Genomic DNA, 16087 nt, shown 5'->3' on the forward strand with positions numbered 1-16087 from the left:
CCAAGATAACCTTAAATAATTTGCCAATAATCCATGAATTATTATGAATACGACAGAATAGCAAGCATCAGAATGCTAACAATGTCATTCTGATAATAATGTCAAACACAAAAATACATCAAGGTATAATTTCAAGTGAAATTGGCAAAACAGAAAATAATATTTCTTGTAAACACTAATAAGTAAAAGTAATATATGCATCCAAGGACATTATCAAAAAGTGAAAGACAGCCTACAGAATGGGGGAAAATATTCATAGGTCACATATCTGATGAGTCTAGTGTCTAGAATATACTAAGAACTTATACAACTCAACAACAAAATGATAACCTAATTTAAACAACTGGAAAAGGACCTCAATAGACATTTCTCCAATGAAGATATACAAATGGCCAACAAACACAGGAAGAGATGCTCAACATCATTAGTCAGGAGGGAAAATGCATATGAAACCACAATGGTTCCACTTCACATCCATTAGGATTGCTATTTTTATTTTTTAAATTAATTCATTTTTTGTGGTGACATTGGTTAAAGAAATCCAATAAGTTTCAGCTGTACACTTTAACAGTAAGGCATATATATGTTTACACTGTGTGTTCACCTAGGATTGCTATTTTAAAAAAACTAAAAATAACAAGAGTTGACAGGATATGGAGAAATCGGAACCCCTGGATATTTCTGGTGGACATTTAAAATGGTTCAGCCATTGTGGAAAACAATTTGACAGTTCCTTAAAACGTTAAACTTAGAATCGAAATATGATCCACTCCTAGGTATACACACAAAAGAACTGAAATCAGAGACTTAAACAGATGTACATGACTGTTCATAGTACCACTATTCACTATAGCTAAAAGGTGGAAACAGCCCATATATCCATCACAGATGAATGGGTAAACAAATTGTGGTGTATCCATAAAATAAATATTGTTTGGCCATAAAAAGGAATGAAATACTGATACATGTTATAATGTAGATGAACCTCAAAAGCACTATGATACGTGAAAAAAAGCCAGACACAAAAGGCCACATAGTGTATGATTTCATTTCCATGAAATGTCCACAATAGGTAAAGTCCACTGAGACAGAATGCACACTGGTGGTTGCCAGGGACTGAGGGGAGAGGAGAATGAGCAACTTGCTTAACGTGTACGGGGCTTCCTTTTGGGATGATGAAAATATTTTGGAACTCGAAAGCGGTGATGGTTGCATAAGATTATGAATGCACTAAATGTCACTCACTGAACTGTTAACTTTAAAATAATTTATATTATGTTGTATGAATCTCACCTCAATTTTTAAAAGGGTAATAAAAAATAGAAGATATTGGGTAATTTGTTTAGAAGTAGTTTTTAAAAGCACTATATCACCATGTCATATATGTAAGATTCTTTTTGCTTGGGGTAAACATTTGCTTACTACCTAAAAGAATTAAAATAATTTAGTATGAGAGAAATAATTTTCAGTGTATAGGTGATCAACATGCTCCATATGGAGACAGTATCTCATAATGACAGATCCCTTGACAATATCACTGGCTATAAAGGGCAAACTGGCAACCTGCTCTCGTCCTTACAGCAGTCTCAGTTCTGTCATTTCATTAATCTCAACTTACTACAGAGTTGCATTGTACGCAGTTGATTTTTTTGAACCACACTTAAAGTTGTTTTGATAGGGTTTATTTGTAGCACCATTAAAAAAGAGTCTCATTATTTTATTATAAATGTTATAGTATAAAACATGTATAATACAGTGCCTTCTGAAAAGCCATGTAAAATGGAAATAGGAGATAAAAATACCCATTATTCTATCACCTAGAATAACAGTATTAAGTTTTGCTTTTATATACACATGTGCACACCCACACATCTATATAGGTGAACTTTTGGCAACAAATATCACGGTGCTATATGTTTTTCACTTAATAATGTTATAATGTTCTCTGTCATTACATATTCTTCTAAAATAGCATTTTTAATGTATAGCTGTACCATAACTTATTATCTGATCCTCTGTTTCAACATCTATTTTTTTCCCCAATATTCTGCTATCTGGTCTTTATAGCCATAACAGCCATTCCTTCATACACAGTTAAATTCTTAAAAATAAATTTCTAGGACTAGAAATATAAAATCAAAAGGAAAATTTGGAAGTTTTTTATATGTTTTGACGAATTGCCGGTTAGTTTACCCCAAATATTCATTCTAACGACAGTTTTTAAGATTGCGACAACTGTTCCACGTCCTTGGCAAGTGGGGGCTTTCCCTAATAACCATTGCCGAACATATTTTTACATGTCTTTAAATTTTATTTTTTGATTAGACAATACATAATATGGTTTAAATATCAAACAAACCAAAGGGTGTATGGGGGAAAGTCTCTCTCCTGCCATGTACATGCCTCTCTGGGGGCAACCCATATTGGTTTCTTGTGTATCCTTCCAGAAATAATTTATGCATTCAGAAATAGTAGTAGCAGTCTAAACACACTGTCTGTACCTTGCACTTAGCTACATATCTTGAACGTAGTCTCTTCATTCTTTTTTAAGGTCACATACTTTTCTACTGTTGAATGTCATATAGTTAATGTCCCCTTTCAGTGGGCTCTTAGGCTTCCTATAACCTTCTGCTGTTACAGACAATGTTTCTGTGAATTACCTTGCAAATCTATTACTTTGTATGTGCATGTGCGTGTATAAGTTAAATTTCTGGGTTACCAGGTTCAAGAATCTTTTAAATGTTTTTATTAATATTATCTTATATAAAAGAAAAAGGAAGGGAGAGAGAGCAAAGAAAAATAAAAAATTTAGTGAATCTGGTGGTTATTAAATGGTGGGAAATGTCACATATTTTTCCCAGATTGCACATCTCTGAAGTTTCTGGTTTTCTTTCACTAGTCTCCCTCGTCTGTTTAAGGGGTTAGAAATTTCAAAAGAGTAAGGGCAGGAAAAAGAATGGGTGCTAAAAACCCAATAGCAGAGCTGCTTCCTATCCTACAACAGCTGTTTTACCATCAGCTGAATTCCAATAAGGAAGAGCAAATATCTTAGAACAGGGAGAGCTAAGCCCTAGAGTGGATGTTACACATTGTCTCTTCAGAAATACAAAAGAACATGTTTAGGGGTGGAAAATAATTTTCCAGAGATGAGATCATCTACAACAGAAGGATTAAAACTTCAAAACCTCAGCTGATGTGACTTTTTTTAACAGTGAATTTTTATGGCAAAAGTTGATTTCATTTATTTTATATAAACATCAAAAACTAACATTCAAACAGCAAAGAGCACAAGTCATAATTGTATATCTTAATGAATTTTCACAAAGTGAATACATCCCTGTAACCACCACCAAGATCAAGCAATAGAACAAGATCAACATCCCAGAAACTCCCACTGTGCCTTTCAAAATCACTAATCCCCAAAGTACTGATTTTCAATCACCATTAATTAGTCTATTTTTAACATTATATAAATGGAAAATGTAGGATGTACTTTTCTATGTCGGGCTTCTTTCACTCAACATTATATAGAATTCACCCAATGATTTTATTTTTATCTTTCTTTTTTGTGGCCTCATTCATGCCACAAATATTTACTGAGCATCTACTACAAGCTAAGCATTATGCTAGCACCTGGGGACACAATGGTAACGAATCAGACAAGGCCCTTGCTCTGCTAGAACTTGTGTAGGAAAATTGTTTTCTGACTCTGAAAATGGAAATCTGAGGATTTAAAAGTCACTGCTTTCCAGGGAGATGACTAAGATTTGTCCATACAGGTGGCTCCAAGGTATCCACTTATTTAGACAGTCACAGGGATGGTCAGGCCAAAGTATGCTTCAGTGGCTTTCTACATCTTTGCCTACAGAATCTCCCAGCTTTGATCACCTGCTCTATAAGAGACAGAATATAAATCTAGGTTGCGTTTTCAAAGTTGCATTCCAGCACAGCTGCTTGATTGAATAACTGTAACATGTCTGCCAGGCAAGATGCTGGGGGAAGGAAGTTGTCAGTATCTTTGAAACGCTATTTCAAACACACTTGTTTTGCAGGAAAATTCATATAAGAGTAATGACCAAGCAGTGGTTTTTTTCTTTGAAGTTATAGTTCCTGCCCTTTTCTCAATTTAGGAAATGGTCAGTGACGTTCGTCATTAATCCCCAAATCAGGAGGGGATATGGAGCGTATTATTTCAAGACCCTATACAAAGTCAAAAGTTCTAGTGCATGCATACATGAACTTTAAATTTGATAATAATTATTGACATCACATATGACTTATAAAAATGTAAATTAGTATAACATGGAGGTAATTAACTATGTGCATTTATCAAAAGCCTTATAAAATCTACGAGCATTACAAATAAATCTAAAGTGCCTTTTACACATCATCCTCAAACTTGTCCTCTCTTGCTTTTCTCTAGGTATGGAGTGCATCCTTCTAGACCACATTTTATATCTTTCTGTACAAAAACATGTATGTGTGAGTTGTTTTTCATATAAATGATGTACACATCATGCTACAACTTGCTTTTGTCCCTTCAACGATATTTTTTGAGAACTTGCCAGTTGATCTCTACCTAGTTCACCTCTTTGGACTGCTATACAGTGTTCTACCATATAAATGTACCATTTTCTATAATGTAGCCATTTTTCTGCTAAACACACACAGTCTCCAGTTTTTCATTATTACAAACAATGCTGCCATGAACACCCTTGACATGGGCTCTTGTTCACATGAGTATTTCTCTGAGGGCACATATCAAGAAGTGGATAGATTATGCCATTGCTTCTGTAAGAGAGCATCTCAGCCCTTAACACCAGGAAAGCTCCTTGAAGGCTGTATAGGTCAGTGATGTTCGTCATTAATCCCCAAATCAGGAGGGGATATGGAGCGTATTATTTCAAGACCCTATACAAAGTCAAAAGTTCTAGTGCATGCATACATGAACTTTAAATTTGATAGTAATTATTGACATCATATATGACTTATAAAAATGTAAATTATTACATTTTTATGTCACCAGAACCCAGCACAGAGCCTTCCAGCTGAGAGTTGCCTTCCATGACACTAGTGGAGGTCCTGGTTTTCCTTTTGTCTCTTCATTTCTCAGTCTCTTGGTTGGTTTCTCTTGGCCTAGTGGTCACTCAAAAGGTTGATATCCTCAGGTCTTTGGTCTTAGCCTACTTTTGTTACTCCAGAGTCTCTTCCCCGTGGTCAAAAGCTCTCATCCCTAGTTGCACATTGGAAACAACTGAGGAGCTTTAAAATTTACCGAGTGCCCAGGCCTATTTCCCAAAGGTTCTTACTTAATTGGTCTGCAGTGGGGTGGGCTACAAATATTTTTTTTCATGGCTTTCCATGTGATACTAATGTGAGGCTAAAATGGAGAGTGATTGCCATGAGCTAGAGGTTCTCCAAGTGGGGTCCCCGATGAGCAGTATCAGCATCCCCTGGGATTTATTAGATGTGAATATTCTTGGGCTCGACCTCAGAACTACTGAATCAGAAACTGGAGAGTGGAGTCCTACAATATATGTCTTAGCAAGACCTCCAGATGATTCTGAAAATGGGTGATTTCATGACTTTCCTTGACTTTGTCACCATGTAACCACATAGACGACCTCTTTTTTCTCATCTCCAACCTAGACTCCGCTCGTGGACACCTCACTGACATTCCACCAGGGTGCCCCTCCGGCATCTCTAATGCACCCACCCCACTTCTGCCTCGTCAAACTATTTTTTCCTCAGCCTCTCCATCCCAGTGAATGGCACCACATCCTCCAAGACGCTCGAGGCAAAAACGTAAATTTTATTCTTAAAATCTTTTAAAATAGGTAATACATCATGTACCTGAAAACCTAGAAGTTATAAAAAGTTAAACAATGAAAGTCTTCCTCCCACGCTTACCCCTTGTTATGGACTCAATGTGTCCATGCCCACAAATGTATTACCTTGTAACCCTAAGCCCCACTTTGACTATATTTGGAGACAGGGCCTTTAAAGAGGCAATTAAGGTTAAATTAGATAAATGTGGGGCTCTAATCCAATCCGACTGGTGTCCTTATCAGAAGAGGAGGAAACACCAGAAGTGCCTGCACACAGAGAAAATGCCATGTGAGGAAACAGCAAGAAGGCAGCCATCTGCAAGCCAAGGAGAGAAGCTACAGAGAAACCTACACCACAGGCACCTTGACCTTGGACTTTCTGCCTCTAAAACTGTGAGAAAATAAAATTCTATTGTTTATGCTACCTCATCTGTAATATTTTGTCATGGCAACCTATGATGGTTAATTTTATGTGTCAACTTGACTGAGCCACAGAGTTCCCAGATATTTGATTAAATATTATATTGGGTGTGTCTGTGAGGATGTTTTTATATGAGATTAACATTTAAATTGGTAGACAGAGTAAAGCAGATTGTCCTCCATAAGGTCAGCAGGCCTCATCCCGTCAGCTGAAGCCCAGAATAGAATAAAAAAGCTGACCCTCTCCCCAGCAAGAGAGAATTCTTCCTACATGATGGCCTTCAAACTGGAACATTGGCTTTTTCCTGCCTTCAGCCTTGAAGTGAAACAAAGGTTCTTCCTGGGTCTTGAGCCTACCAGCCTCCAGACAAAACTAAACCACTGGCTCTCCTGTTCTTAGAACTAAACCATCAGCTCTCCTGGGTCTCCAACCTGTTGACTCATTTCGCAGATCTTGAGACTTGCCACTCTTCATAATCATATAAGTCAATTCTTCATAATCTTTTTTGTGTGTATACATATACAACACACACATACACATACAAAAGCACCATTAATTTTACAGAATGCTTTGTGTTTTATGCATATGTCTTAATTTATTTAATCAGTCTCCTATAGTTTGTATTTTTAGTTTGTGGGGGTTTTTTTGCCATTAGAAATCATACTGCAATCAATAAAGAACCTTGTGCATGTCACTTTCCACATAGCAAAAATATCTGATGTATAAAATACAGAATGTTAGGTCAAAGGGTATAAGATTTTGCAGTTTTGACAAATGTCAAATTACCTTCTTAGGGGTTGTGCCACTGTACACATCCAACAATATGAGTTTTCCAAGGCCTTAGTAATTGACTATAGTCATCAGGATTTTGCCTACATGATAGCTGAAAAACTAGTATTGGTATAGTTTTAATTTGAATATTTCTTATTATGAGTAAAACCAAGTATCTTTTTATAAGTTTGTATTTACATTTGTATTTCCTTTCTTGTGAGCTGTTAACTGATATCTTTTGCAGATTTTTCTTTTGGATTGAAGAAAAGATCTCTATGTGTTACGAGCTGAAAATACTTTTTCTCAGTTTCTCATCTGACTTTTGCTTTTGATTGTGGTGTTTCTTGTTATGTAGAACTTATTTTGTTTTGTAATGAAGTTAAATATTTCAACTTTTTCTTTTGTACGACTTGCAGATTTTGAGTCAGAATTAGGAGACCTTCCTTATGCCAAAGATAAAATTATTCCCTCCTGCAACCTTCTAGATCTGTTCTGGTATATTTTACATTCAACTCTTGATCCAATTGATATAAATCAAGTATGAATTTAAGGTAAAGTATGAGGTAGAGATTCAACTTTATTAGTAGTAGTAGTATTTTTAAACCATACGGCTACCACGTCATTTTAGCACCATTATTAAATGGTTCATATTTGCCCAGTTTCAGAAGCCGTATCTATCAGAAATTAATCCTCAAAGTTAGAACTATTTCTAGATTTTCTAGTCTCTTCCACTCGGTTTTCTGTTTGCTCATAATCTAGTGTCACCTACTTATTTATTGAGGCTTTATATTCTAATTTAGTATCTGGTATTAATACTAGAGTCTCCACATCACTCTTGATTTTCAAAGTTTTCCAAACTGTTTTTCTTTGCTTTATTTCGTTTTGTTTTTTCTCCCTCAAAAAAAAAATTTTGGCTCAATTTGTCTCATTCAAACAAAACTAAAATAACAGATATAAATTACAAGTATTTGTATTGAGATTGCAATAATTTTGTAAACTATCATAGGGAAAATGGGCACCTTTGTGATAGTAAGTCATCCTAAGACTATGATATCTTTCTATCTACTCACATCTCCTCTGAAATCTTCATTAGTGTTTTAAAATATCATTCATATTGGCAGTGCACACTTCTTGTGACTTCTATTCAGTGATTTTGTTACTAGTTTAGGAGTTTTATTCCTTTATATTCTCCATCCAGTGGTTATTTGTATATATAAAAGAACAATTTCTGCATAGTCATTTTGGGACTCATTCTTGATGCACCCTCCCCCCCATCTCCACTATGACATCCTTCGCCATTGATTCTATCTTTAAAAATACTTTCCATGTGTCCAAATCTTGCCACTTCCACTAACTCCACTCTAGCTCAAACCACCTTGATCCTCATTTGAACAACACAATGACCTCCTTGACTCCATCCTGCACACAGCAGCCAGAGAGATCTTTTCAAAACAAAAAGGATGTCTTATAATCCTCTTACCTGAAATATTTCCATGGCTTTCCTTGCAGTCAGAATAAAATCCAAACTTCTCCCCGGCAAGGCCCTATATCATCACCTAGCTCCTGGCTGGTTCCCAGCTCCACTCTAAATTACCTCCTCCTCATTCACAGAACTCTAGGCCAAAGGCTTCTTTGGGTTCTGAAACACTTCTACTTCTTTCTTATCTCAGATCTTGCCTTGCTCTTCTCTCTGCCAGGAATATTTTTCTTCCCATTCTTTAAGGAGCTGACTCCTTATTCTCTAAATTTCAGTTTACTTATCAATTCTCAAAGAAGCCTCCCCTATTCACTTCATCTAAATTATCTTCCTTTTAATCTCCTCTATGATACTTAGAACAATGTTTAATTATATACTTGTTCACAGATTTAATTATTTGGTATTTCTCTTCCCCACTAGATTGTGAACTCCTCTGCCATCTGCAAAGTACATGACACATAGTAGGTGTTCAGTAAATATTTACCTAATGAATGAATAAATGTCTTCTCTATTAATATAGTCAGGGGGTAGGTATGCTTATGTTTTTTCCCTGATACTCTGTTGTTCTCATTTTAAATCAAGTGCTTATATTTCTAAATCACAAGCACCTCCTCAAACTCTCCTCAATAGCCTAATTTAGCTATCATAAATCTCTTCCTAGTGTTTATTCACACATGTATTATATATGTGATACACTTATATATATGATTATTTTCAAATGATAATTGAATGCTATAGGAAAAGCTAAGTTATACATAATTCATGAGAAAAGAAAAATCCCCTAAGGGTGGTAATCCCATCTTATTTATATGTTGCCTCTACTTAAAAAAAAAAAAAAAAAAAAAGGACAACAAAAAACTACTATTCTCATTAAGGAAGTTATATATTCTTATTGTAAAAGATCAAACAATATAGAAATGGGTATCATAGAAATGCAGAAAGTAAAAAAGATCTCCATAATTCCCAGTCCCAGAGACTATAGTCATATGATCACAGTTTGATGTATATCCATCTTTGGAGACTTTTTTTTTTTAATGCATATTCTATTCTTGCACAGGCTGAGATCTCGTTGTTGCTGTTTAATTTTGTTTTTACTACTATAGGACCCAATTAGACAAACAACACTGTGACTCAATAATACATCTTGGACATTTTATATACTAAAAGATACAGCTCTTCCTCAATTTTTAATAATTGTCTAAAATTTTACTGCATTTACTGTCTCTTAACAGTTGGTTCCCTTCCCTTTCACCTGATCAGTGAAGTAGAGAGAAGAGAGTCTTGAATTATGTCAGTTTTTATTTTTAGGACCTCTGCCACTCCTGGACACAAGGACTAAAGTCACCGCTCAGGAAACCATTTCTCTACTTTGACCTCTGTTTTACAGGAAAAAGTACCTTAGAGCAAATACAAGTTCCATGAAGTTCAGATTTGTGCTCTGAATTAATGAACTGAATAATCAGGTATAAGAAATGTTCATTTAAAAAATTCACATGGGTGAATTTGTGTTGCCTACTGTAACCGGAATTCAGGCACCACCACCACTAAGATGACAGTGCCTGAAAGAAAATTATACCTCCAAACTCTTGCTTTTTATAATTGCTCCTTCTTGCATAGAGCCCAACAGTAGCTGAAGTTTATTGCAGTTATGCTTGCCATGAATGCCACCGATATGTATCGTTTGACCTGTTTTTGAGTGGAAAAAAAAAAACAAAAACTGCAAAACCAATTATTTTGCCAACATCTGATAGGGACTTGACAAGGCACTAATTGCTAAGCTTACATTTCAGGAAGCAACCTGTTTTGTGTTATTGGTGCCAATTTATACAAAGACCGTGCTTGGTGAATATATCATTTATAACTGGCATTGATTTGATGTCACATAATCTCATTGCCAGGTCAAAGTGGTACAACGTGATGCAGCTATGTTTCTGCACATTAATTTGGAAAATGAAGGTATTCCTCCCTGCCCCCAGTCTCTTTCCATTGTCATTGATACTCAGAGTAGTTGAAATATTTTGGAAAGTTCTTTGAAAATCTTCTTTGTAGTGGGCCCCCACATAAGCTCATCGTAGGGAATGCTTTCACACAGATACACACATATACACGTGTGCATACACAGGAAACCCCAGAAATGACTGAGGTAATAATCTCTTTTTCTCATGGTATCATTATTCACAGGACACAAGTCCTGCTTTAATCAGAATCTTATCATGATTCCTTTTTTTCTAGAGTAGAAATTTCCTGAGCTAGGCTTTCCCTAATGGCTACTTCAGGATCATGAGTATGACAAGTAAGAGATCAATACTGTGGGCAGTTTCCATATCCTGAAAATGGGGTAATCATAGTTACCTGCCACATAGGGATACTGTGAAAATGAACTGACCAATGAAAGAGTTGGCTTAGTAACTGGCACCCTCTTAGAACTCAAAGGCAGGCCTCTTGGCCATATGCTGTTTTTATAGCAAAGATCATAGCACAGCCTAAACAACACAAAGATGCTGGGCTGATCTAAGGGCCATGGGAGTTTATAAGAATGGTTGAGGCAATAAGACTGCTGAGAAAGACCAGTGTTCCCAAGTGCAGTTTTATCAGTTAGATGAATGAGTGGCTTGGGATGCTGGAAAGACATTCTCCTCAACCCCACTTGGATTGATGTTCTGAATCCCACCATCTGTGACTGACACCCTAAATCAGACTTCATATAGGCTTCTCCCCTCAGCTGGCCCAATATCTGAATTTCTACTAATGTCTGAATTTCTGCTCTTTGAGACTACCTCCCTAAGCATCACAATTTATCCTGTATTAGGCATGATAAAGCATAAATACATATGAGAGTCAGTATAATGTCATGGTTTATGAGTACAGGCTTTGAAATAGAAAGCCTGGCTTTGAATACCCACTCATTTACTCACAGGCTGTGCAACCTTGGGCAAGTTGCTTATCCTCTCTGTGCTTTCATTTCCTCTTCTGAAAAGTTGGGCTAATGTCATTCCGATTTCACTGAGTTGTCAGGAGGACTGAATACAATATTATCCACTGTGCCTAGAAGTTATAAGCAATCATTAAGGTTTATCATTATTATTATAAATACCATTAGAACAGACAACTGATCAAGCATCATCTGGCAGAGGAAATTACTTTTTTGCATGTACAAAAATTGTTTACTAAATATGTCTTTTTAAATGTTAAGAGAGAAAATTATGTACTGGCTATTTAAAAATTCTGTCAGAGAAAAAGCTCAGCGCTTGAATAAATGCTAAATTGAACTTATATGAAATGCTAACTTAAGCAGAGTGTGTGAGAAAGAGGGAGCAAAGCTGTTTAAAAAATGAAACGAAAAAATTTAAAGGACAAGAGGGCTAACAGCAAGGTTAAGTGTGGAAAAAAAATGCAGTCGAAGAAATACAAACGCATGCTTATTCTTTTTCCTAGTAGGAGAAATTCTCATAAAATGGTGGTGGGGGTGAAGGGAGGTCAGCTGAGAAAGGAGTGCTAGGCTGCTAGCGCCCTCTCTGTCAAACTGAATCAGGATGGGCTCTTCCTAACTAGCAGTGAGATGGCTGATTTGGACACTTTCGAGATCACTGACTACCCAACTACAAAGCCAACACTTTCATTGGTCAGTTCATTTTCACAGCATTTTTATGAGGCAGGTAACTATGATTACCTCATTTTTGGGATATGGAAACTGCCCACAGTTTTGGTCTCTTACTAGCCATGCTCATGATCCTGATGTAGCCATGGGGGAAAGCTTAGCTCTGGAAATTTCTATTCTAGAAAAAAAGGAATCATGATAAGATTCTGACTAAAGCAGGATTTGTGTCCTATGAGCAATGATACTGCAAGAAAAAAGAGATTATCTCAGTCATTCCTGGGTTTTTTTGTGTGTGAGTATGTATATGTGTGAAAAAATGATTCATCAATTAAAAAGAAACACTCTAAAAACTAGAAAAAAAATTCATGGCAATAGTTAACTCATTAATATAAGAAATATTTTTTGAGTGTCTATCAGGTGCCACCAAGGAGATAGAGCAATGAGAAATTTAAGGCCCAATGAGCATACAGCATGCTGGTGCATCTCAAAATGCTCTGAGAGTTATGAGACACCATGCTACCATATTTATTAACATCTATGTTGGATATATACTTTTAGAAAATGATAAAACTGTATTTGTACACATTGTATTGCTTTCTAATTTTACTTCAGTTTAAGAGTAGTCTGGGTCCGAGCTAGAAGTCTAGCACTTCTGAATTATTTGTAGTTGTGATATTGAACCCTAGGTCTGAAGGTCTCATTCCACAGGATACTAGAGGGAGTGAAATAAGAATTTGAGGACTAAGGAGTCTCAAGCAAAAATTAATGGGATTCATTTGGGGCTCAAAGCCTGGACAATAGTGAAAGTATGGTCTTCCAGAATGACAAGTAAGCAAGGAATACCTGATAAGTGAACAACTTTGCAGAGCTGCCATAAACTAATTATGAGTTATATAGAGCCACCTTAAAAACTGGAACTGTGACTTTCCAAGTAGGCTCAGAATAGTTATTTACAACTTCAGATCTAGCATGAAAAGAAAAAAATAATGTTCTTACAGATCATATACATGAAGCCAAGTTAAAAGGCTGAATGATCAAGAACAATTATGTGTCTTTATATTACTAGGCTGCTCTGATTAATGGAGATCACAAGCTTTGGAGGTAAATTGATCCCAATTCAAATCCTAACTCAATACATTCTAGCCCTGTATTCTGGGCAAGTCTCTTTGCTGAGTCTTATTTTCATCATATATAAAATGGGGAGAGTAAAATCCAGGCAGCAGGTCTGCTATGAAGATTCAATATGTTATGTTATTGTCATTAACAGTATAACTTTAGTATAACTTTCAGTATACTCACAATACCAACAGTAATACCATAACTTTATATTATGCTTTGCTTGAAGTAATTATTTGGAAGACTTTAAAAAATATGCTAGGTGATATCATTTGCAAATATCTTCTCTCATTCAGCTGGTTGTCTTATTGATGGTTTCTTTTGCTGGGCAGGAGCTTTTTAGTTTCACGTAGTCCCATTCATTTATTTTTTGCTTTTATTTTCTTTGCCTTTGAGTTCAAGTTCACAAAATCCCCTCTGAGACCAAGATCCATAAGTTGAGTATTTGTTTTCTATGTGTTTTATTGTTTCAGGTCTTATATTCAAGTCTTTTATCCACTTTGAGTTAATTTTTGTGTATGGTGTCATATAGCAATCTATAAGGGGCTAATATCCAAAATATATAAAGAACTCATATACTTCTACCAAAAAAAAAAAATCCAATTAAAAAATGGGCAGAGGACCTGAACAGACACTTATCCCAAGAAGACATACACATGGCCAACAGATATATGAAAAGATGCTCAGTTCCACTAGGTATAAGGGAAATGCAAATCAAAACCACAATGACATATCACCTCACACCAGAATGGTAATAACAAGTGTTGGGGAGGATGTACAGAAAAGGAAACCCTCATACACTGCTGGAGGTAATGTAAATTGGTGCAGTTCTATGGAAAACGGTATGGAGGTTCCTCGAAAAAAATTAAAAATAGAGCTACCATATGACCCAATGATCCCTCTTCTGGGTAGTTACCCCAAAAATGTGAAAACACTTAAAATATATGTACCCCTATATTCATTGCAGCCTTATTCACAATAGCCAAGACAAGGAAACAACCTAGGTGTCCTTTGACTGATGACTGGATAAAGAAGTGGTACATATATACAGTGGAATACTACTCAGCCATTAAAAGGGTTGAAATCCTGCCACTTGCAACAACATGAATGGATCCTGAGAGTATCACGCTAAGTTAAAAAGTCAGATGGAAAAGGACAAGAACCATGTGATTTTACTCATATGTGGGACATAAAACAAAAGCAACAAATGAATGAACAAAACAAACTCATAGACACAGACAACATTATAGTGATTACCAGAGTGGAAAGGGAGTGAGGAGAGGATGAAGAGGGTAAACATGTTAAAATATATGATAACAGAAGGAGACTGGACTTTAGGTGGTGAACACACAATGGAATATACAGATGATATGTTATAGAATTATCCACCTAGAACTTATATACTGTTATTAACCAATGTTACCCTAATAAATTTAATTTAAAAATTCACTAGGATCATTTGCCCACATGGCAAGAAAAGATGACAGTTTTTCTCCACCCCCACCCCCAACTCTGCAAACATGAAACTGGATCAGAGCTCTGCCACAACCATTGCCCTGCCTGATGCTTCATTCACAAGAATCCTGTGTTACCCAGTATGATGGGCATATCTATTCCAGAAACCACTCACTACTGACCACTCAAGAAACTATGCATTTTAATTTTGGCCCCGTGGTCTCTTCTATGATTCAGGTGTGGGTTTTTCCTTTCTGTGGAAATATATGAGTTTGCTTCAAATCTCCTTCCTGCTATTTTCAGTGGTGTTCCGCAAAGTTGCTTGTGTTGTCATCTCTCATATTTCCATAGACCAGCTTATCTCTTCCTAGTGACTAAAGTCAAACATCACTCTCCTGGGATCGAATTTTCATGAAGAATCAGCCAGAGAAGTCTTCTGCTTAACCTAAAGTAACATTCAATTCTAGTAAAGCCTTGGAGAAGAAAACAGGCTTCAAACTGTCCCTCCGTTAACTCTAGGTGACCACAAAAAGCTGTTTCTTTCAGAGCAAATAGAACCCACTTTCCCCCCTGAACTCAGGTAATTTTTTACTCCTATTTATATCACCAACCTCCAGACTGCACATGCATGTGTAATAAGTCATTTTTGCACAGTTGAACCAAAGTAGAAGGGTTATATTCATTCAATAAATATTTCTTGAGCATCTACTGTGTGCCATATCTGTTGTAGGTGCTGAGGAAAAAGTTGTAAAATATCAATGAAATAGCTAAGATGATTATCATGAAATACCCAGCATTAGAAAAAGGAGTGAGCGAGAGCCAAAGAAAAATTATACATAGAAAAGAAAATTGAGGCAATTCTCTAGATGATTTTAGCCACCCTCTTCCAAACCAAACCCCACTAAACCTAGTAACACTTCTGATCATTTATTCATTATATATGATAATAATTATGAACTTGGACTAAGCTTCTTAAACAGAGTTTGAATTATGTCTTTCACTTAGTAGTTGGAGGACCCTCGTCAAATTATTTCACTTCTTTAGACCATGATATCCTTATCTGTAAAATGAAATTACTAATACTGCCTGCCTCATAGAACTGTTATAAGGATTAAATTAAATGCTGTATATTAGCACATGGTCTGCCTGCCACATTGTAAGTATTCAGTAAAAGTTGATTATTATTATCATTATTACTATTCAGACAAAATATCTCGACCTTGGATTATTTAGTTAATCAATTTTCCTATTCATTTCTTATTATTCCAAACATCTTCCTAAAATTCTTTAATACTTGTGCACAGATATAAATTCAGAGGCAAGCTAATATACTTAAGAAAGGATGAATAGACTCACTGAGATGAGAAATTCAGAAATCCTGGCTCTTGGTCACCTCAGGAGGTCACCAAGAGATGCTTTGT

General features: G+C 36.0%; 1 long non-coding RNA gene across 2 annotated transcripts in view; it reads right to left on the bottom strand.

Moving 5' to 3' along the window:
- LOC112484324 overlaps positions 1-16087 on the bottom strand; it is a 30569-nt gene that overhangs the window by 7639 nt on the left and 6843 nt on the right. The window contains exons 2-3 of one of the 2 annotated variants that reach the window (XR_003047999.1): positions 11413-11542; positions 9423-10183 (exon numbers count right to left, since the gene is read on the bottom strand). This is a non-coding gene — a long non-coding RNA (uncharacterized LOC112484324). Of the gene's footprint in view, positions 1-9422; positions 10184-11412; positions 11543-16087 lie in introns of those variants that run through there. The other variant, XR_003048000.1, reaches the window with a different exon arrangement.

This window comes from Pteropus alecto, unplaced genomic scaffold, assembly GCF_000325575.1.
Source record: "Pteropus alecto unplaced genomic scaffold, ASM32557v1 scaffold75, whole genome shotgun sequence".
Lineage (NCBI taxonomy): Eukaryota > Metazoa > Chordata > Mammalia > Chiroptera > Pteropodidae > Pteropus > Pteropus alecto.